Genomic DNA, 24,621 nt, shown 5'->3' with positions numbered 1-24,621 from the left:
TTGAGCTTTTTTTGTAGAAAATACAGAGAGAACTCTGATTTAGTTAAATCATTGCTCCTCAACCACATAAGTGTTTTTTCCCCAAGGAACATTTATCAGTGTCTGGTGATATTTTTGGTTGTGACAACTGGTGGAGTTGGGCATTGAGTAGAGGTCAAAGACACTGGTATATACCTTACAAGCACAGGACAATCCCACATCAGAGAACTCTGCAGCCCAGATGTCAGTAGTGCCACGGTTAGAAACCCTGAATTAAATACATCATTGTTTGTGTAGTCAAAATAGCAGTTAACTTAAAACTTGAGAAACATTTTGTTGATTCCAGTATATTGAACAATATCCTGAATAACACCCTTAAACTAGAAGACAAACATGTGATTACTAGTTAATAAAAATTTAAGAAATGAGAAAGTTAAGTAAGATAATTCAGGCTGAGCACGGTGGCTCACACTTGTAATCCCAGCACTTTGGGAGGCCAAGGCGGGTGAATCATGATGTCAGGAGTTCGAGACCAGCCTGGCCAACATGGTGAAACACTGTCTCTACCAAAAATACAAAAAAATTACCTGGGCGTGGTGGCACACACCTGTAGTCCCAGCTACTTGGGAGGCTGAGGCATGGAGAATCTCTTGAACCCAGGAGGTGGAGGTTGCAGTGAGCTGAGATCATGCCCTTGCATTCCAGCCTGGGCGACAGAATGAGACTCTGACTCCAAACAAACCAACTAACCAACCTATGGAGAAGGGAGAGAATAGGATGGAGGAAGTAAAATAGAAACTAGATGTATACTACTTCCTTCTGTATATTTGAGGTTGGAGCTATATCATCTTTTACATAATTATAAAATGATCAATTTTTAATTTTTACAGTAAACATTTCAAATGAATATTAATATTCATACACAATAAATTTTAATTTTAAAAACAAAAAATAAGTGAAATATCTGACTGTAAATATATTTTTAGTTGGTAGCCTAAATATAACAAGAGTAACTATTTCAATTAACTTTAAACCAAAGCAATTTGTACAAACAAAGGGAGATGTATCCTAAGGAAAAAAAGAACTGCCTAACGACATGGACCCTGAAACTGTTTGTTGTTGGTATTGTTAATCTTAGATTTTTGGGTGGGTATTACAGGATGAAAGAGATGGGAAATTGTAATATTCTAATTCTCTCATTCCTGGTGTCATTGAGTACCCAGTATTCTTAGTATAGAAGAAAAAGTGTACAGATATAAGTTAAAGGAGAATGAACAAAAATTGGATAGTCCTCAGTTTAGACATGTCATAATTAATTCCTGATATATTTTAGTTTTTAAAAAAGGATCCTGGAGGGAAGAAAAACTCCTGTGTATATTCACAGAAAAGATCTGGAATCAATGACCAGCCCAGTAACTCAGCATTTCTCAATCCAGACTATGCTCTGGAAATAGCATTTTTCATTTGAGGGGATCAGAGCTTCTTAGAGAAATGCCTGAATGCGAGTCTGTACAGGAAATGTATAAGATCATCCTGGATCATCCTGTCATATCAGAAAATAGGGCAGTTATGAAAGATTACTAGGGTGGGCCAGAGGGCCTAGGAGACAACACGATGCTCCTGCTGGCCAAAGATGGAACAGTGGGAGCATCAATAAAGATAGCAACAGCAATACATGCATGAGTGTATAATGATAATAAAGAAGCCAGCAAGCAAGGAGAAGGCTACCAGTGAACCACCTTATTATTTGGAAACCTTATAAAGGAAAGCAGGAATAAGTCATCTATTCTGCATTTCCTTGTAGTGTGGTTTCACGGGATATCCAAATACTTGCTTTTTATGTAAGTATTTCAGCTAATAAATGAAGACATAATGATAGCATTGGAATATTACTATTCTGCAACTTCTGATGACATAATGGATCTAGGTACTGATCATTGCTGGGGTCTTAATGTGTCCCCCCAAATTTACATGTTGGAAATGTAATCCCTAGTACAACAGTGTTGGGAGTTGTGGCCTAATGGGAGGTGTTCAAGTCATAAAGTTGCTTATTATTTGGAAAACTGTTCAAAGAAAGATAAAATTAACAGCCCGGGCTGGTAATTTATAAAGGACCTCGTCTCTGTTAAAAATCAAAATATTAGATGGGCATGGTGATGTGTGACTGCACTCGCTGTGGCTCGGGAGGCTGAGGCAGGAGGATTTCTTGAGCCTGGGAGATCAAGGCTGCAGTGCGCTGTGATTGTCCACTGCACACCAGACTGAGTGACAGAGAGAGACTCTGTCACAAAGAAAAAAAGAAATCTATTTTGTATATCCTTTGTTTGAGTGGTATCACTGTATAACCAAATAGTAGATGAAGAGGAAATCACTTTGTATATATGTACTAAAAATTACTTCTTAGTATAAAAAGAGTTTAGCATAAAAATAACTTAGTATAAAAAGAGCTTGAAGTATTGGGGTTACTCTGTCGCTTTGTCATGTGAGGACGCTGCATTCATTCTCTTTCCCTTCCACCTTCCTACATGTGAGGATGCAGTAAGAAGGTCCTCTTCAGATGCCAGACCCTTGATCTTGGACTTCCTGGGCTCCAGGGCTGTGAGAGAGTACATTGCTGTTCTTTATAAATTACCAGTGTCAGGTACTCTGTTAGAGCAGGACAAAATGAACTAAGACAGTCACCATTAAAAAATAATAATCAAGGAGAGACAACCAAACATTGTATGCCTCCTGATGAAAAAAACACAACACCTCCTATGAGGTAGTCTTGACAAAAGAAATTAATCATGAATCTGATCAGACTTCTAAATCCAAGTGCCTATTTACAGGAAATACAGAACCCTGAGAAGCATGTGAACACGATAGGGGTGCAGTCAGCCTAGTCAAGATGGTGGGAAACTGTGTAAGACAAATGGCCCACGTTCTTCAATAAAATCAACTGCAGGGGCAGAAAGAGATGGAGAGGGAATTTATAAGTTATTAGAAACTTTTAAGAGATGTAACATCCAATCATAATGTCTGGATCTTATTTAAATCCTGATTTAAATGTAGCTTAATATAAAGAATGACATTTGTATGCTGATGAATAAAACACAAATTGGGCATTTAACAGTAAGGAATTATTTAGATGCAATAAGGTTATTGAAATTATTTTTAAAAGAACCTTTACCTTTTAGTAGCATGTAATGAGTTATTTATGATTAATACAATATCTGTAGAATTTTCTTCAGAATAGTACAGGCTAGGGGATGGGTTACCTAAAGATTCAGTATACTATTCTGTCTACTTTTATATGTTGGTTCAAAATTACCTTAATAAAGGTACTTAAAAAAAAATAAAGGAAATACACACTTAAAGCACTTCTTAGTAGTTTGAAGATTTATTTAATTACTTTTCTCTTTGAACTTTTTTCCCCCATTCCATATGGCACCGAATTTTAACCTAATCTTTTTTAGGCTTGAATATTTTTATTGGTCATCTTATTTCTTTGCAACAAACAAAGTACATTAAAATTTTAAATATAGTACTGTGTGATTATTAATATATAATAGATCAAAATAGCACAAATATACAAATATGTAACATGTTTTGCTTTTTAATGTGGAAATAAGTGAAGACCATCCAAATGAGAACAGGTGAAGGCTATTTATTCAGAGCTTGCTGTAGTTAGGGGGCAGCTATCATGGCTTGCCTTTGGCAGAGGCTCCCAGGCAGACTGAGGAGTGGGAATGCTTTTGCATGGAGAAATGAGAAGGCTTGGGTGTGCTCTGATTGGAAACTGCTGGCATGAGGTAGCTGCAGGTGGGCTACCTAGAAGAGGGGCATATATGGTGTGATTGTTTAGAATTTCATATTTGGCTTTCTCTGGTTGTTCCTACGTTGGAAGGAGAGTCAGAAATTAGGGAGTAAATGGAATTTTGTTACATTAGTATTACTCAATTCTTCTAATTACCTCCAAGTTAAATGCTAAACACCAATTAGTGATCCTTTGTCAGAAATTTTTACAGATACATCAATGAGCTAAAAACTGGCTTATGATGTCCTTCTTTTTTGTTGAAAGGAGGGATCTAGAAACTAGTTGAGTGACAAAAGTGTTTGTTATCCAGAAGCATTTATGTTCTCAGTCTTGAGGCTGCTGTATTAAACTGTGCTTTGTCATCCTGGAAGTTTTTATGCACAGTTGTACATCAATTGTAAGATTCAGGACAGGTGATGCTTTTTTTTTTGTTGTTTTGTCATTTTTTCAATGCGCGTGTTGTTTGTTTTTTAAATTTTGCAAAGCAGAAGAGCTATTCAGAACACCATCATGACTTTCCCGGACTCTGGGCACTTTGGCCATCATGGGCTGCCCTCACCATAATAATATCAGTCATAAAATTATATTTTATATAACTTTAAATATTTCAATATTGTACTTTTTCCATTTTATGCAACATTGAATCGATTTTCGTGGTCCCTAAGAGTATCATTTTCTTCTGATGTGAGAAAAAAGTGAAAACATTTTCTTTGACTCTAAAAATTTGTTTTTCTTTTTTGATTTTAAAGGAAAATAAAACACTATCCTGGGCTTCTAAACTAATTGTGGCCCTGGACACTGCCTCATGGACATACTGGCTTTGGGGCTGTTGACCATGGAGAATTGGGTGGGAACAAACCGCATTACACCTTGACCCCCTTGTTTTCAGGCTCGTAGAACCTTTTTAGGGAATGATGCATATTGAACACTAAGAGCTTGACATGGGATACCTTAAAATGTATCTCTCGGAAGGTCTTTGCATGCTCCCAGGCAGTTGCATGTTCTGCTCTAAAGGAAACTGGTTACTAGATATTCTACATAACTGTTGGGGTTTTTTCCCCCACCCAGATTTTGATAAGTTTGAGTGTATATTATTCTTTATGGGAGTATATTCTACTTTATACTTTCAACATGAGCTTGTTATGCAGATACTCCTTTGTAATATAGAGTGTTTACATTTTAGAAAGAGTACAGGAAAGAGAGTCACACCATCTTGGCCACTGGGCAAGGTTAGTAGGTAATTACACTGGTTGCCCCTCTGAGTACCTGCCTCAGGATGGTTTTGTATAGTAATGAGATAATGTTCACAGTTCTAATGCAGCCCGTGACACAGGAGAAGCACTAGACTAACAGTTAGTTGTGGAATGGTGTGGACGATCATGTCTCCTGAGTGCAGATCCACTTCCTGGGGATGTGTAAAGGGGTTGAGACATTACTCAGCCCAAGTAACTAGGACATGTATTCTGGAATGGGACATTAGTGGCCCCTTAGGTAGATGGAATGGAACTTTTACAGAGTCAAATTGGAACCTTGTCTGTGATATACATTTAACTGTCTTTATTTTCAATATTAACAAATCAGGCTTAGATCTAAAGCTTTCAGGGTCACACAGTTCAGGTGCAAATCATTGAGTCCAAGGCTGGTGATATTTTGTGTATGACTTTTTCACTCTGTGATTTTTTTTCTTCTTCAATTCCCAAGGACTTTTTATAGAAGTCAGATATTTGAGGGTAGCCCAGGTTTAGGTCATGGCTAGATTCCTTTTACCTCACAATTCAAATTTTTAAATGTCTCCTCTGGAAGATCTAAAGTGAAGAACGAAGTTTCCTTTGAAAATGATGTAAGCCCGAGGAATGGTGAAATTTCTGGAAATGGTATTGCTATAAAAATTTGGGGAAACAAAGTATCTGATTTATTACATTTCTTTTTTTGCTGCCTTTTAAGTCTTTTGTCATTTTTAACCTTTTATTAGCTGTGTTAATTTTAGTTAATTTTTATCCATTACTTGGGAAATTTGTCTGAAATGATGGTATTTAATTAACTGATAAGATTTTACTATCTTCTTAACATTTAGACCTTAAAGAAATATCAATAATTGTTATAGAAAGCTTGTGCCTAAATTAGTGCCCCCCCAACTTCTTGATTTCTTAATTTTTTTTCTTAGCAAGAATATACAGATTGATTTTGTCTTTCTAGAATATCCAAGACCTTTGGTATAGAGATCTGTCCTCCTAACATTTGCTGGTATCAGAGTACTATTTTCTGGATCTGATTTAAATACATATTGCAAATAGAAATAATATTCCTATTGTATTTCCTTTTAACTTGTGAATTGGAGCATGGCATACAAATGGTATTCTCAGTATTTCAAATAATTACCTTCTTACTGTGCAAGTTCTATTCAGCATATAAAACCCATCCAGTTTTGTTGTAGATGCAATCTGATTATTACATGTTGACAAGGTCATATATCTATTAATTGGATTGGAGATGGGATACAAAATTGCTGTAATTATTGTAATTTTCTAGCTAATTGCAGGGTTGGTGGTGAATATTTTACTTCTGCAAAATGAAAAACAGTATTCCATCAGAAGTTGTTTTATGGAGTTTCAGACATTTTGTTTTATATCTTTGGTGCTTTTTGCCCACAAAGTATCTCCTTTTTTGTTTTGTTTTGTTTTTTGTTTTTTTTTTTAGTCGATCTGAATGTCACAGTGCTCATTGGCAGCGATCGGCAAAATCAGGCACAGGCAGAGAGCTGAGTAGTACGCTCAGCTACCTCTTTGTTCCCGTTGCCACGTTACCTCTATTGTTTATTTATAAATTGGAGTACTCTTTTTTCCGACCTGTAACAAAGGTTGGAGGGGTCAGAGCCAATTGGAAGAGGATCCTCTGCCCTCTTGTCCCCTGCGCCCCACTCAGAAATACTCTGTTAAGATGAGCATTTAAGAAATTAAGTTTATATGGTTTGTGTGTTCTTTTTTGCATTAAAAAATTAAGTAAATTATCGGTCATCTTAGTATTTGTAATACAGGGCTTATTTTGCATATTCTCCCGTAGTTTTGGTTAGAAAACTGGGAGCTGTATTGGCATTTAAAAATAATGGTGTATATGCAAGATGTGTTTGGAGGGTTGCAGATCAGGGACACTGTGCTATTGTGGGGGTGTTGGAAGCTCACTGCAGAAGATGGTAAAAGCAGGCTGATGTGTATTCCCTGTTGAAATATGAACTGGAGGCGCAGGTGAAAATTGCCAAACCTAATGAGCAATTTGGCAGATAAGACAGGCTGTCAGGCGGCGGCAGTGCAGCAGCAGGCGCACTGTGAACCAACTTGTGTGTTTCAGAGAACTATATTTAAATAACACAAATAAAATCTTCTTTTTCACTGATATTTGCAATCACAGTGAAATTTATTTTATCCTTCAGATTTCCAAGTAAATGGCCGTTAACATATGGTGATTTTTGTTGTAAAATTGTTTTTTAATTTGCCTGTTGACATTTTTCATCCGTAAAACACAAACAAGATATATTTTCCATACATAGCGACATAAGTAATATTAGGTTTTCTAACACATTAATAACATATGAGTGATCACCTCGGTGGACTGAAACATTTCATCTGTGGACTTGACATTGGAGCAGACTTAGGTAACATTATACTCTTTTCAGTGTATCACGTCATTTATGTCTGCTTGTGTTACCCAGGAATTCTTTGCTCCCATTGGGCTCATGAAAATTGAGACATGTGCATGGCTTCTCCCCATTGAGGCCATCAATATATTGTATAGGAGAGATTTGGAAAAGATTTTTGTAAATCTGTTGGGTGTAACAGCTCCTTAGGAAACTTCGCAGTTCACCTTCCTGATGTTTACCATTTGGAAATTGAGGCTCGATGTAAAATAATAACATATTCTGTACTCATGGCACAACTGCAGCTCAGGTCTCCAAATTCAAGACAAGCAGAGGTATTGCTGAAAATGTATGAATACTTATTACCCCTCAAGATCTGTGGCATTTCCAAACTCCTGACTTTGGTGGGGCCCAAGCATCTTTGCAGTTCCTATCTGTCATGTCATCAGTATTTCTTTTTTGTTTTTTTGTTTTTTTTCCTTTTTGATGGAGTCTCCCTCTGTTGCCCAGGCTGGAGTGCAGTGGTGCCATCTCGGCTCACCGCAACTTCCACCTCCTGGGTTCCCGTGATTCTCCTGCCTCAGCCTCTCGAGTAGCTGGGATTACAGGCACCTGCCACAATTCCTGGCTAATTTTTGTATTTTTAGTAGCAGTGGGCTTTGATGATGTTGGCTAGGCTGGCCTCGAACTCCTGACCTCAAGCCTGCCTCAGCTTCCCAAAGTGCTGGGATTACAAGCGTGAGCCACCACATGCAACCTGGCATCAGTATTTCTAAGTTGTCTTTAAGCAGAATAAACATTTGGCCCATATATTTAATTGCATCTCTGTGACGCCTGAAATTAAAAATCTTTACATGTATGTAATATAATATTTTACACTTTATAATAGTAACTGGCACAGTCCATTGGCCGGGGAAGTATTATTTTTTAGAGATATTCTGCCCCATGTCATCAGATGTAGACATTGGCCTGGCGTTCATCTGGAAAGGCTTGCCTGTTGGGGGTCCACAGGGCTGCCTGTAGGGTATCCACAGAGCCTTGACATGTGGTCCTTTAGGATGGCGTGAGTGACAGATTTCACCAGAATTTACCTTTGAAATTAGACCTAAACCATGTGCTACTGGACCCCCTGTGCACAAAGCTCTCTGTATCATTCAAAACCTAATGAAATCTTAGGGCAGAACAGGTTTACACATTCATTTTTTCCCACACAAAAGATTTCCCCACTGCCCAATTCTTCCCTCTTCACTTCTTTTTACCCTTGACTATTACATTTGACTTGACTCTGAGGTCTTGCCTGGTACTCTTACTTTTGCATGGGAATAAGCCTTATTTGCCTAATTATGTTACCGGTTTATCAGAAGCAGAAATAGTTACTTACACTTGAAAATTTGTAATAGGAATGTAGCTGTGAATATGTTAAGAAAGCCTATTTAAATCAAAGCAAGAAATCCCATTTCCAAATGGTAATAAGATGCGTGTTACATGGAGAAAATAATTGCATGAAAGTGTTTGTTTCATTTGCCAAGATTAGATTGTACACTGGTCAATAAACAAGAGTTCTTGTTTTTTGTTTTTATCTTTCAATCCAACCAGGTATTTGGGTTCTTTTTTCTGTTGGTGCATGTCACACAGAGACCCATATTGTGGATTATTTTGTCAGCATGAAAGCCTGGCAGATGCAATCCTTTCCCCTCTTCTTGCTGCACTTGATGTAGATCTCTCCTTTACTTCTTGAGAATACGTTTGCTTATTTATTTGTTCGTTGTTTTTAGTGTCAGCAGTGGCTTTGTGTCCCCAGTTCTGTTTGCTCCTGCCTGGCTCCTCTACCCAGCTGGAGAGGTGCCTCATATCTCAGAATTTCTGAGTCACTCCCAACCAGTGACTCCTTTCTCTTTCAGTGACTAAGAGAAAGCTGCCCACAAGCCAGCAAGGTGCTGATAAGTGTGCCTCTGAGATTCTCACCTCTAACTTTTCCATGGAATGGACAGCTAGTAGTCTCTCTCTGGGCTACATTTTAAAGGAAAAAAAGAAGTCTAAATCAGTTTATTAATTCATGGTGTTATTTTGTGTTTACTCAATTTATATTGATTGGTAAATTAGTAATTTACAAACTATTATTTGTCAATTTATTGCCTACATATCAACAAATACTTTTCTTTTTATTTTTTTTTAATCTTGGGGACAAGCACATTGGCTCAGCCTGTAATCTCAACACTGTGGGAGGCAGACGTGGGAGGACCACTTGAGGCCAGGAGTTCAAGACCAGCGTGGGCACCATAGTAAGATCCCGTCTCTACAAAAAGAGTAAAAATAAAAATAGCTGTACCTGGTGGCTCACAGCTACTCAGGAGGCCAAGGCAAGTGGCTCGTTTGAACCAAGGAGTTTGGGCTGCAGTGAGCTGTGATCATACCACTGCGTTGTAGCCTAGGTGGCAGAGTGAGACCCCATCTCTTACAAAAAAAAATCTGGGGGCTCCAGTGTGTGCACTGCATGGCTTGTGAATGTGGAAGTGCAGTGAGCATAGTTTTGCTCAAGAATGGGTTGATGATAGCACTTTCCCAGAGTAAAGCTTGTTTTTATAAAATCTCCATGTCTCAGAACTGATCCCTGCTTTTTAACTGCTTTTCTCACTGGCATTTGAAAGCAGTTAACCATATATGAAATGAATGATTTTCATAACTCTATAAAAGGAGCATTATGACATCATCTACTATTTCTCCTTTCTTGTTCTCGTAAATCCAAACCATCAACCTGTTTATTCTTGTGTACTGGCACACTGTGTATTCCCAGCATAGAATGCCTTTCTACCTATGTTCTCTCTAGAACTTGTAGAAAGTTTTCTGCACCTTAAATTTTCTACCCTAGGGATTAAACAGCCACTATAAATCACTTTCCCACTCCTCCTCATGGAGGAAAGGGTGAATATGTAATAGCCATCACAGCAGCCTGTTGTCTATCCTGTGGTGTGTTTCTACCATATCACACAAAGCCTCTTTTTCTTGTCTTTTTAGTAGTACTTTGGTAGTAATTTTTTAAAAAAGTATGTAATGTCTGTATATATAAATATATATATACATATGCACACACAGAGCTGATAGTGAGGTTACATATGGAAGGATTATAGGAATAGCATGTAATTTAAGAAAAATAAATTATCTTTTAAAGATAGATCCCATGTTTAAGATGAGAAATTACAGTTAGATCAGTTAGGGATGCCTCCCCACAACCATAATATGGAAAAAGGGTAAGCAAAGGGCATTTTAGCGAACTGCTAGGGTACTCAACCTATCATCACATTTAATTAAAATGTCATTTTGAGCCATGGCCGACTGATTCGTTAATTTGTTATTTAAAACAGCTTGAGAAGTATTTATTTTAAATACAGAATTTGTGTTAATGAATTGGAAAAGAATATTGTATTGCTTGGCAGAGATGTTATAGCCTAATGATTTGTGGCTTAGAACAAGAAAAACCAGCTGGTGATCAGTTTGTCTAAGTAGTACATGAGTATCTTCTAATATTTGATAATAGCCAATTTTTTTTAATAACCAGAATAAGGGAGTTGGGAATGGGAGGCAGAAACAAGGACACTGAGGCATAAAACTGCATTTAATTCTAGTATGAGTCTGCGATCCATGGTTCAGTTGGATCCCTTATGAGGAGGGGGAGGAAAGCCAGCTGGGCAGGGATATGCATGGGCCTGTGTCTGTGCTTCTGCTGGAAGAGAAGTCACCAGCTCTGCCTTCCTCACTTCTCCCCCTTTTCTAAGATCTGTCCTCTTTTCTTCAAAAGTGGGAAATTAGTTTAATCAAAGTTGTTGTTTTTTGTTTATTTTTTTGAGATGGGATCCTGCTATGTTGAGATGGGGTCCTGCTATGTTGCCTATGCTCAAGTAATCCTCTCTCTGAGCCTCCCCAGTAGCTGGGACTATAGGTAGTCACCACCACACCTAGCCAAGTCTAATGTATAGTTTATTTTTTCCAATTTTGGAAAGCAGGGTATATGTAGTTCTGAGTGTGTGTGTGTGTGTGTGTGTGTGTCTATATATCACTACACACACAATTAGTACTAGTCTATTCTTGCTATAACAAATCATCACCATGTTAGGGCTTAAAGAGTTTATTACAGTCCTGCATGTCAGAGTCTGGTGTGGATCTCACTGGGCTGAAATCCAGGGTTGGCAGTGCTGCCTTCCTGCGGGAGGCTCTAGGTGAGAATCTGTTTTCTTGCCTTCTCCAGATTCTGGAGTCCACTTGCCTTCCTTCGTGTATGGCCCTTCCTCCATCTCTAGCATTATCAACCTTGTACCTTATGGACCCTTATTCTATGGTTACGTCTCTCTCTGACTCCCCTTCTGACCTTCTCTTCCATGTTTAAGACTCATGTGACTACATAGTCTTGAATTGAGTGAGACTCAGGATCATCCAAATGAGCCCACTGTCTAAGTCCATTCAGGCTGCTTCAACAGAATACCTTAGACTGGGTGGCTTATAAACAACCAAACCTCATTTCTCATGTCCTACAGGCTGCGAGTGCAAGATCAAGGTGCCAGCAGTTTTGGTGTCTAGTGAAGGCTTGCCTTCTCATAGATCTTTACTTCTCAATATGTCTTTACATGGTGGGAGGAGCAAACAAGCTCCATTGGGTCATTTTAATAAGGGCACTAATCTAAGTCATGAGGACACAGCCTCCCACAAGGCCCCACATCCTATACCATCACCTTGGGGATTAGGATTTCCACTCTTGAGTTTTGGTAGACACAACATTCATTCCATACCACTAGGGTGATGTCCTGATGCCAAGGTCTTTACCTTAATCACATGTATGATGTAAGGTAACATGGCAGGTTCTAGGGATTAAGATGTAGACATCTTTTTTTTTTTTTTTTTTTAACAGGGAGGGGGGTGGGAGGGCATTATTTTGCCTACCACATTTTACATACATTTAAATATTTGCGGTAGTGTGAAAATAATGCACTTCACAAATACATCGTCTTCCATGATAATATGAAATCAGCATCTGACCCAGTGATATTAATGGGCTGATCATTTTGATTTCAGTATTTTGGGAAGGAAAGTAATGAACAGTAATGATCTAGTGCGTGTATTCACCCATTCTTACATTGCTATAAAGAAACACCTAGGACTGGGGTAACTTTCATTGGCTCACTGTTCTGCAGGCTTTCTAGGAAGCATGGCACTGGCATCTGCTTGGCATCTAGGAAGCCTCTGGAAGCTTACAATCATGGTGAAAGTTGAAGGGGGAGGAGGCACGTCACATGGTGAAAACAGGAGCAAGTCGGGCAGAGGGGGGTGCCACACACACACTTTTAAATGATCAGCTCTCCTGAGAACTCACTGTCATGAAGACAGCACCAAACCGTGAAGGAATCGTTCCCAGGATTCAGACACCTCCCACCAGGCCCCACCTCCAGCATTAGGGATTACAGTTCAACGTGAAATTTGGGCAGGGGGCAAGTATCCAAACTATATCAGTGAGTATTTCTTTGAGACCATTTTTTATTTAGGTGAGCCATATGGGGCAATATTTGTACAAATAAAACTCTAGCCATTATATAATTGTGGTTGCTTGATAAAAAACAAAAATCTGTGGTAACAAATTGGTTATTTTTAGCTCTTTTGCACAATTAAACGTAATATTTATAGTAAATTTTTAGTGCTGTAGATGTGAAATTTTGATGAGAAAAATTATGTACAGGTTGTGAATATTGTGCATGTTAGGAAGTTTCATTCTTTCACTGGTACTCTCTTGTTCAAGCTCTCCTCTTCCCTTCTGTATGACTTATTTTACTTTTAGGCATTAAGTTATTGTAACACAAGTTATGTTACTGTATTCATTTTATGTTATTATAATTTATGTTATTTTATGTAACTTTTGTTATTGGAACATAACAGGCTGGAGTGCAGTGGTGTGATCTTGGCTCACTGCAGCCTCCATGCCCTGGGTTCAAGCTGTTCTCCCACCTCAGCCTCCTGAGTAGCTAGGATTACAGGCATGAGCCACCACACCCAGCTAATTTTTGTATTTTTGTAGAGATGAGGTTTCGCCATGTTGGCCAGGCTAGTCTCAAACTCCTGACACCAGGTGATCCGCCTGCCTTGACCTCCCAAAGTGCTGGGATTACAGGTGTGAGCCACCGTGGCTGGCCTATTTTAGACATTTTAAATAATTCTGTTTTGAATAGAGACTTAAAAAATGATGGAAGATTGGTTCTAATGAGTCTTCATGAGCACATTGACCTAAAGGCCATTTTTGTTTTACAACTTACTTTCTTCTTTCGATTGTGAAAAAGTGCATTCTTGGGCATTTGCTAATCTTTTAGATAATTAAAATTTTCTTAAGCATAGCACCCTTTTCTAGTTTTGTGTGTGTCCTACATTCTGCTTTATTTTGTAGCTACTTTCAGATCTCTGTAGCACATAAGGTTTTATAAAGTCAGAATCACATCATCATCCTTGTATGTGTGTAGCACGGGTTTGATGCTTTGCATTCAACAAGTATGTCGTCAGCCCTCTGTGCCTGTGAGTTCCATATCCATGGCTTCAACCAACATGGACTGAAAATGTTTGAAAAAGATTGCATCTGTACTGAACATGTACGGACTTTTTTTCTTTTTTTTTTTTTTTTTTTGAGACAGAGTCTTGCTCTGTCTCCCAGGCTGGAGTGCAGTGGCGCGATCTCGGCTCACTGCAAGCTCCGCTTCCCGGGTTCCTGCCATTCTCCTGCCTCAGCCTCTCCGAGTAGCTGGGACTACAGGCGCCCGCCACCGTGCCCGGCTAATTTTTGTTTGTATTTTTAGTAGAGACGGGGTTTCACCGTGGTCTCGATCTGCTGACCTCGTGATCCGCCCTCCTCGGCCTCCCAAAGTGCTGGGATTACAAGTGTGAGCCACCGCGCCTGGCCCAGACTTTTTTTCTTGTGGATGTTCCCTAAGTCATACAGTATAACAACTATTTACATAGCAGTTACATTGTATTAGGTATTGTATATAACGTAGAGATGATTTAATGTGTCCTGGATGGTGTGTGTAGGTTATATGCAAATACTGTACTATGTCATATCCAGGACTTGAGCATTCTCAGGCATCTGGGACCAATCTCCCACAGACACTGAGAGATGGCTGGACTCTCCTTTCTTCTCAGCCCTGTCAAACTAGCAGTGTGACATCAAAAGGAAGGGCTGCATGGTCTTGGGCAGAGTTGGCTTAGAGCAATAGAGAGTATGCTTAATTCATTTCAGGTTCTAGATAATGCAGCATGATAAAAGACTATTCATATGTTATAAAATTTCAACAGATCCATGTTTAAACGTGTACTTCATATCTTAGCAGATTCCTTTAATGGGATTTTTTTTTTTTTTTTTTTTACACTGAGGAAATATTTCACACTATTTTCCACTGGATGCAATTTAAAAAATCTGTTTCAATTTGTATACATTTTCCAAGGTTGTAATTTTATATGGAAACCTCACAAATAACTTTTTGTGTCTATATCCTCACCTGGTATATGCTTACTGAGTGTCCAGTGCAGTAGTCTATCGTCGTAGAAAATGGAGATACCCTTGATTAGAAAACATAGCTACTGAAAGCACATCTGAAACGATAACTATTTGGTTTTTAATTTATCATCCATCTTCACATATTCTTTTTATTGTCAAAGTATTCTAGACTGCTGCATTTTGTTAAAATCTAAGAACAAAGCTTTATTGCTTAAGAGGATGATTTAGCTATAATTTTGTAATTATATTATTCCTTATCAACTTAAAAAAAAAAGAACATGTACTTAGAGAAAAAAGTCTTGAGCTAAACAAAAATTGAGTAACCATTGGGGGCGTACTTTTATTCTCAGGAATTTGGCTGCTGTATGTCTTCCTCTGGACTCATCTACAGTAAATGATGTTTCACCATCTGTTGGTAATGAAAATGGTGATATGTGTGTTATACTTTCTTAGGCAAGAGTCAGGGCTATTACTTCAGTGCTATTCTAAGTGTCTAAAAAAGGTAGGAGTGTGTGTATGTGTTGCAGTGATTCATTACCTTTGTTTTTCTGTGTTCACACGTAAGTGATTATCCTTATTTATTGGCTGGAAATTGAGTATTAATGTAGGCTTTTTAATTTTTGTTTTTTTTTATTTCTTTTTGAGGCAGAGTCTTGCTCTTTCACTCAGGCTGGAGTGCAGTGGTGCAGTCTTAGCTTACTGCAACCTCCGCCTCCTGGGTGCAAGAGATTATGTGTCTCAGCTTCTCAGGTAGCTGGGATTACAGGCGTGCACCACCACACCTGGCTAATTTTTGTGTTTTTAGTAGAGACAGGGTTTCGCCATGTTGGCTAGGCTGGTGTCGAACTCCTGGCCTCACGCAATCCTCCTGCCTTGGCCTCCCAAAGTGCTGAGATTACAGGTGTGAGCAACACTGTGCCAGGGGATAGTGGCCTTTTTACTTCAAGTATTCATAGCAGGAATAAAGCGTGACATAAATGGCATGTATGAAATGAGAATGATGTGTATAAAACTCACGGGACAGTGACTAATATGTCTTAAATAAATGAAATGTTATTCCATGGATTATTTTCTAGATTTATTTTCCTCAACACTGTCTTTGAAATGAATACCTACATACCACACTTGTGTATCTCCCTCAGACTTTTAAAAGAATTATTAATCAAATGAAGCTGAGAAATACTGAAGTGTCTCTTTCTACATCTGACTTCTTCTTATAATTTGCTGTCAGTTCCTATGGGTTTCAAGCTTCTCGATTCTATGCTACTCGTATTTGAAATTTTTGGTTTTTTTCTGCCTACTTACCTACAATCTTATTGGTAAATAAATCTTTTTGAACATCTTATAGTAATATATCTTATGGAAATCAAAATAATATAAGAAGTTCTTTGAGGAGGTAGGAGAGGAGAAAAAAAGCACTTTACATTTCTTCATCACGGTTTTTGTATATTGCTTCACTGCCCCTTGAATTATTTTCCAAGAGCTAAGTATGTGTGGGCAAAATGCAACTGTTTTACATTTGTAACTTCATTATAATTAAATGTGTTTCATCTTTTTTAAAGATGGAAGAAATCACACTACAATAATATTTGTTACTTCTTTTCATAGTCGAAGCACATCTAAGTAAATTGAGTTGAGGCCACATCTTGACCCACTGATCATCTTGTTAAATTTCATGTTGCTTCCTAGCTTATTTAACTTGTGAGGAACAGCATTTTAGGAGGCTTGATTTAGCAATTCTTTTCAGTAAAACCATACCTCTTCTCAATGAATGTTGTATAAAGTCAGCATAACCTTTTCTAAAGAGATTTATTACACTGTAGTGCAGAAAATACTGTAGAAATTATTATGGTGAACGTGTGACTTTAGGCAGCTTTTCTTAAAAAAACTATAACCTTAATTGTGGGGAAAAGCTCTCACTGTCATCCCTCAGTGTCGCTTGGGGGTTGGTTCTAGGAACTCCTGCAGATACCAGAATCTGAAAATGCTCAGTTTCTTATTTAAAATTGTGTAATAGTTTACATATAACCTGCACACATCCTCCTGAACACTTTAAATCATCTCTAGATTACTTATAAGGCCTAACACAATGTAAATGCTATATAGATAGTTGTTATACTATATTGTTTTTATTTGCAGTATTTTTAATTTTTGCATTATTTGTTATTTTTATTTTCTTTTTCAAGTATTTTCAAACTGTTGAGATTCAATCCGTGGATTCAGTTTGAATCCATGAATGTGGAACCAACAGATAGGAAGACCAATGGTATTTAGTGTTACTACATTGGATACTTTTCACTGGTCTTTATAGTCTTCTGCATTGCTGGATCACATTATTTCATTTTTTATTACAGAAAATTTTAAACATACAGCTCAACTATCAGCTCTCACAATTACTAATTTATGGCTAATCTTGCTGCATCTATACTCCTACGAACTCATCCAAACAGGATTATTTTGAAACATATTTCAGACCTCATGTCACTTCTTCTGAAAATGTTTAGTATACATTTTCAAAACATGAAACGTTAAAAATAGTACTGTTTAATAACAAAAATACTTAATGCTATATGTAATAGTGTTATTAAAATATCTGAATGTTTTGTAAATGTTGCTTTATACTTGGCTGGTTTAGAATCCACACAAAATCCACACCTTACATTTGATTGATATATCTCTTCAGATTCTTTTAGTCTATAGGTTGTTCCTCCTGCCTGACCCCTGTGCATGTGTTTCAGTTTCTTCATTGAAATCGGGCTTGCTTTCTCCTGCAGCTTCGTCCTGTCTTGACTTCGCTGAATCCATCCCTGTGGTATCTACCATGTTCTATAACCTCGGTGTTTCTTATCAACTGATAGGTGGATGTAGAGTCTTAATATAACTCTGATTTGAATTTGTAATAATATTATCTCCAGGCATTGTTGTATGGTTCCATCAGCAGATGGGGGGAGTGTGGTTGTTCATCATTTTGTGAGCAGCCCCTCGTAATTATTGCCTGGATCTTTTATCTATCTACCTGTTATTACTGTATTTCCTTTATTTATTAAGGCAATATTTCTATAAACAGAAACTTTTTCTTCTCAGCTATTCTTGCCAGTTACTCTGAGGTATACAGTTCATACAGAAAATGTAGGCCAAATGCTTAATTTCATCTCTTTCTTTATCAGTTTTGTTTTTGTTTCTTTTTTTTTTTCTTCTTCTTCCCTTTTGAGACATGGTTTTACTCTGTCACCTAGGCTGGACACCCAGTGCAGTGATGCAATCTTGGCTCACTGCCAGGACCTCCTGGGCTTAAGCATCCTCCCACCTTAACCTCCCAAGTAGCTGGGACTACAGGCGCACACCACCATGCACGCTAATTTTTGTGTTTTTCTAGAGACAGGGTTTTGCCATGTTGCCCAGGCTGGTCTCAAACTCCTGAGCTCAAGTGATCCACCCACCTTAGCTTCCCAAAGTGCTGGTATTACAGACATGAGCCACCATGGCTGGCCTCTTCCTTTATTGGTTTCAGAAAAAATAAGTTGGTTTTCTAGGGCCACATCCTCACGGTTCATATTTACTGTTTTTTTTTTTCTTTTTAAAAGGTATCATTAAGAACTCACAAACATCAACATAGTTATTATTGCAGCTGGTTGCATTATTCTTCTTACTGATGTTTCAGTTGCCCCACATTTGAATAGCCAGACCCCTCTAAGCTGACTCCTGAGAGCAGTTGGTAGCAGCATCCTCACTTTCTGCTGTGACAGTGTGTTTCATGCTCTTCTAATATATTTTCTGCCCCATACCTGGAATCAGTCATTTCTCAAAGTAGCCTTGCCCCTATTAATGGGAAAGGGTATTCAGAGACCACTATTTGGAATCATTGCTTTTATTTTGCAAATGCTTAAAAGTAAGTTAACATCAAGAACACTCTGGCTCTAAATTCAGTTTTCACAGCTTTGTCTGAAAATGTAGTGAGTCTACCCTTGATTATCCAAGTGATGAATCTTTCCAAGGGTACCAATAAACGTGGGTTCTCCTTGCCAATTCAGATTTTCCTTTATTTGGACTCTGATGAACTTCTTACAGAACTGTAGACTGACGTTTCTGTGAGCACCGTGACTGTGTGTTGGATGAGGTCTTACTTGGCAGGTGTCAGAAGCAATGATGGGCAGATCTGCTTGTCTACAGTAGGATGCCAGAACACAGTGACCACTGTGCTTGTGTTGAGCTGTGGGTTTTTGTTTTTTGTTTTTGCCTTTTTTGTTTATGAGTACAAATAGTTAGGAAGCAATGGCATCTCAATGAGTTTAACATTTTCTATTTGCCCCCGGCGAAATTGAGTGCCAGGAAATTGGGCTCAACCATTGTGTTATCTTCAGTAGGCAAATTGGGGTGGGGGGCTGGAAGTTGGTCACAGTCATGGTGCTAAGTTTTGAAGAGGTTATTCCTAGTGTGGAATGTCTGAGCATGAGCTTGGTCTTCCCTGACAGTGGAATCGGCTCCAGCTCTGCAGACCTTATCAATCCTGTTACCAGTGCATCCTACATTTCATCTCCCAAAGCTGGCTTCATCAGTGATCTGTGAAGTGTGATGTGGAACCATTGAGGCATGGAAAACGAATGGGGACCTTTGATCAACATGGGGATTGGGGAACAACAATTACTGAAAAGAGAATATCAGGACTTAACATATCTGTATTTTATTATCTCACATTGTAAAATTTCCTATTCCTTGTATATGTTTAATAATGTTTATATTAGTGGAATTGAGCATTTAAATGATCATTAAATAAAAGTCCTATACAGCTGCGTGCTCAGAAAGATTTTCCTAACAGGGCTATATTATCAGGAAAGTTTGGAGGCACTGAACCTGCTTTCTAGTCACTTTTTCTGCATCTTTTCTTGGGCAGTCTTTTGATCCATTCTCCAGTTTAGTCAAGTGTGATCGTTTAATAATTCACATCTCTCTTCCTTCTACCTCCATGCTTAAAAACCTTCAGTAGCTTCCCAGTACGGTTAAGAATACTGGTATGTTTTGTTCAAGTGTATAAGAATTGTTTTGTGTCTTTGTAGCCTTGTCTCTTTTCTACCTCATGACTAGCACGCTGGGCCTCTGAATTTCTTGGATGAGTCTTCTTCCTGCTTAATTCTAGGCATTCTCTTTTCCCTTTGCCTGGTAAAACTTCTCTTTGGTGTTCTCCTGTCTAACCTTACTTATGCCATAGGCATCTGGTCAAGTAACAGTTTCTTCAGTAGGTGTTTTCGGATTCCATAGAGTTGCTACATAATCCTGTAGCGCCCTGTATTTTTGGTGACTACCAGAGAGTAGGGAATTTGTGCGGGTTCTCTGGATCCACTGCTGTGTTGGGAAATGTTTAATAGCTGGCTCTCTGAAAACCGCAGAAACCTGGCTTTGTCACATTTTCCCATTTCCATGGTGTAAATATGAGTATTATGGCCAGATTCAGGCTACCAAATTGATGTCACTGAATGTTGAGTTGGGATGAGATGCATGGTAGCAAACCGTAATATGGTATTTCCATGATAACAGATGGAGAAGATGCATCGTGTGTAGATACTAATAAAATATAGTAAAATAATTAGAACATGAAGAGTTTTGAGTATTATCTTTGTTTTAATATAACTTAGTTGGAAGTTTATGTACTATAATTTTCTTTTCTTTTTTTTTTTTTTTTTGAGACAGAGTTTCGCTTTTGTTGCTCCGGTTAGAGTGCAATGGCACTATCTTGGATCACTGCAGTCTCTGCCTCCCAGGTTCAAGTGATTCTACTGCCTCAGCCTCCCGAGTAGCTGGAATTACAGGTGCCTGTCACCACACCCAGCTAATTTTTGTATTTTTAGTAGAGATGGGGTTTTACCATGTTAGCCAGGCTGGTCTGGAACTCCTGACCTCAGGTGATCCGCCTGCCTTGGCCTCCCAAAATGCTGGGATTACTGGCATGAGCCACCGTGCCTGGCCTGTATTATAAATTTTTAATAATTTTATTTAACCATCAACTCTCAGAAATTCCTGAAAATTTAATAATTCTCTCTCATGCAATGGTATGAGCCAGGAGTAGAGATCCCCTGTGCCACATGCAGACAGGTCACATTTTTTTGAATTGATTAAAGACATTGGAATAAGGTAATGTATGCATATGCTTCCATTTCTTGGCATTTACTTTGCTTTGCATTATCAACTTATTCTTTTATAACTTGCATGTCTTGCATTGTACTAGCTTTTATATGAGAAGTATGTATCACAAAGGGAAATATGCACAAATGCAGCCAGATACTCAAGACCACTCCAGTAGTGCAACTGATTGACTAAGGCATTAACATTGATCTAATGAAGTTCAATGGCAGGTGGTTGGCTCGGAAAAATGAATTATAATACATTAATTTTGCTTTGTGGATATACAAGGTAGACAGAAAAAATGGTAAACACTTTCTTTCTTGGAATTCCCATTTTGCTATTCATTCCCTCATTTACCAGTCATTGAGAGGTGAATTATCAGAAAAACACTTTAGCGATATTTGCCTGCAGCTACTAAATTGGTAGTTTTGACTGAATTACTTAATCAATTCGACCTAAGTTTCTAAACTGACTAAGCGTTTGACTGAAAAGATTCTTTGGAAGAAAATACAGATGATTTCACAAGATTATAGTGACATATTGTGTGAAAGTGTAGATTAAGGGCACCCAACACATTTCTGTTAATCCAAGTAAATGTTTCTGACAAGGATATAAGAGTAAATGCCGTCAGGGTTACAAAAGCTGGTGTAAAGTTTAGACATTTTAATAGCCATGTGGTAGGACATTTCAAATATTATTTTCTAAAGGTTAACTGTCAATATTTAGGTCCTGTAAAGAAAAAGTTTTAAAATGCTTTAGAATATAGTATTTATTTTGTAAGCAGTCTTTCTAGACAGAACAGCGCTTCTATATTTTATTTCTAAAAATCAAAAGCTGTTAGGGCCAGAAATTTTTAAGATAGAAGGTAAGCCCTTTTTGTTATAGATGAGGAAACTAGAGCCGCACGTGAATATGGACAGCCTTGTTCTGTTTGAATCTGTGTTTTGAAATGTGTGGTTTACCATGTGAATTAAGACCTGAGCAGGTACGAGCCTGTCTTTGCAGCAGCAGATGATCTTCAGCCACATGCTTCATCCTATGCTAGCCCGTCATCCCGGATGACTCTTCTTTTTAGGTTGAATCAATGTATGGTAATATTTGCAGAGAAAACTAAGGAGGCATATTAGAAATCCGTACTAATGTAGATAACATTTTGTAAAATCAAATAAGATTGATCACCATCCCTACTTAATTCAGAGCAAAGGAAGGGAATCTAATTTTTCTATTTTTCCACACTTCGTTTGCTGTAATGAAAATGGCATTCTGATTTGAATCATTTCCAAGGAAATGATTTTCAATATTGTTGTCTGTGACATTTTGACAATTAAAATACATTTCTTAAGCCTACCGGAAATACTGCGGTGCTTTTTCTTGTTTTCATTTTTTTTCCCCCAGTGGTTCTATCTGCTTGTTGCCTAGGAAACCATGACTGGGTTGAATTCTGTTTGCCTGGTTGTCTGACAGACTGGCAGAGTTATGGATAAAGTTCTTGGCTTTAGAGTTGTAAAAGTGCTACTTAAATAACAGAAATGTTTTATCAATATTAAAGTGCTTTATCTCCTCAATTAAAAAGCAGCCAAGCATTTGTTTGGTTTTCTTAAAATGCTAAATAGAGAATTATTGTTTTCCTTGATTATTATTGAAATTTCCTGTTTTGTATACAAATTTGCAATAGGATTCGAATTGTCACAGTGAGCTAGTTCTAAAGATAGCACTTTAATAAAAAAAATGCTTCTGTAAATTTGTTTACTTCCTTGGGGAGTCATGTGCATGTATTATCATTCCCAAGAGGGACAAACATAAACATATTTCATGAAAAAAATCAAAGAGGTGTTAGAAAATGCAGATTATTTTGCCCTATGTTTGATAAGTAGAAAAACAATTACTTCTATATAACTTTTTCAAATTAAAGTTAGAAAGTAGTGGAAATCCCTCAGATCTTTTCTGAGTGATTAAAAGTTAATAGAACTGAGAGTATATAATTAATGGTTATTTAATTATACTTTTCTTTAGCTAAATTCAGTGTCCTATAACATTGCATAATACTAAAAAAATTTCAGTGTTTTTGCATGATCCTGTGACCACTAACTCCATGAAGCTGTAGAGCCCTTGAAATGAGGCAAAGGTAACTGAGGAGCTGAATCTAAATAGCTAGTGTGGCTAGTGACTCCATCATCCGGGGACTTGATGGAAATTGCAGTCTCGGGCCCCATCCAGGCCTATTCATTCAGAATCCGTATTTTTCATGAGGTCCCTTAGGGCTGATATGCAATGCTGTCTCTTCTAGAGCAATAATTCTCTTCTAGAGCAGTCTTGGCTGCATGTTACAATGATCTGAAGAGCTTGTGAAAGTAATTGCTGGGCTTCTTCCTAGACCAAATTTTCAGTATTTCTGATGGGGATCCTGGAACCAGCATTTTACAGAGTATTCCCACATCATTTTAATGACTGGTGAAGTGTTAGAACCACATATATAACTCAAAGAGTATACAAACAAGTGTGACGTTTGGATGGGGAGGTCTTAAGTACTGCACTGGATTTTCCACTTTTTGTTGAGGTTAATATAGGAGCGATATATGTAAGAAAGAGTTAGTCTGTACTGAGTGCTAAGTATATTATCTTAAATTGACTAAACATTTGACTGAGAAGACTCTCTTGGTGAAAATATACAAGACTGTATTGACAGGCTGGGCGTGGTGGCTCATGCCTGTGATCCCAGCCCTTTCGGGAGGCAAAGACGTTAGTGACATACTTTGTGAATGTATAGATTAAGGGCACCCAATTCATTTCTGTTAATCCCAGTAAATGTTCCTGACATAGATATGAAGCACGAGCATTTTGTTTTGTGTACACACACCCTCTCTCTGTCTCTCTCTCTCTCTGTAATGTGCCCTTCCTTCAATGTACCACTCCCCATTTCTTCTCACAAATCCCCCTAATAATAAAATAAATTGTGATGAATTTTCTGTTTGCTTGTCTTAGCTAAAGGGAACTTATTTCATTCTTAAAATTTTTTTCATGGTCTTTCTTTTTCCCTGTGAAGAACGATTACAAGATCCAAGCATGAGATGAGTCATTGTCTAATGAATAGTGTCTTTTCTTCCAGCTCTGACTTGCAGTGTGGTTGAGTTCAGCTAATGTGCATTTACTGCACTCCTACCGTGTGATGGCAGTGATGGTAGATGTAGGTGAGAAAGGTGCAAATAAGCCAGAGTCTCTTTCTTTCAGTTCTTGGTGTTCCTGGATTTCATGCATACTGGATAGGAGCATGTTTTCTGTGGCTTGACTACTGAGGCTTGGATTTTTATCTCCACTAATTATTGTTAGATTAACTTTTGCCAGGATATCTTATCTCTGTAACACCAAGTCTTCATACCTATAAAATAGGAATGCCTATAAAATGGGAATAATAATAGAACCTATTTTATAGCCTTATTCTGAGGATTTGATCAGTCATGACATTAAGGTTCTTAGCATATACATAGCCCACAGTAAATGCTCAACAAATGTTAGTGATTACAGACTTAATTGGCTTATTATAAATGATCAAGGCATGTTTACTTTTACATTACTCTT

At 37.9% G+C, this 24,621-nt stretch overlaps 1 protein-coding gene across 31 annotated transcripts in view; it reads left to right on the top strand.

Annotated features, from left to right (window-relative positions):
- PARD3 (par-3 family cell polarity regulator) overlaps positions 1 to 24,621 on the top strand; it is a 712,145-nt gene that overhangs the window by 314,036 nt on the left and 373,488 nt on the right. The window lies entirely within an intron of this gene.

This window comes from Symphalangus syndactylus, chromosome 4 (genome assembly GCF_028878055.3).
Source record: "Symphalangus syndactylus isolate Jambi chromosome 4, NHGRI_mSymSyn1-v2.1_pri, whole genome shotgun sequence".
NCBI classification, from domain to species: Eukaryota; Metazoa; Chordata; class Mammalia; order Primates; family Hylobatidae; genus Symphalangus; species Symphalangus syndactylus.
The sequence above is the reverse complement of the archived record's forward strand: the minus strand, read 5'-3'. Positions and strand labels throughout refer to the sequence as shown.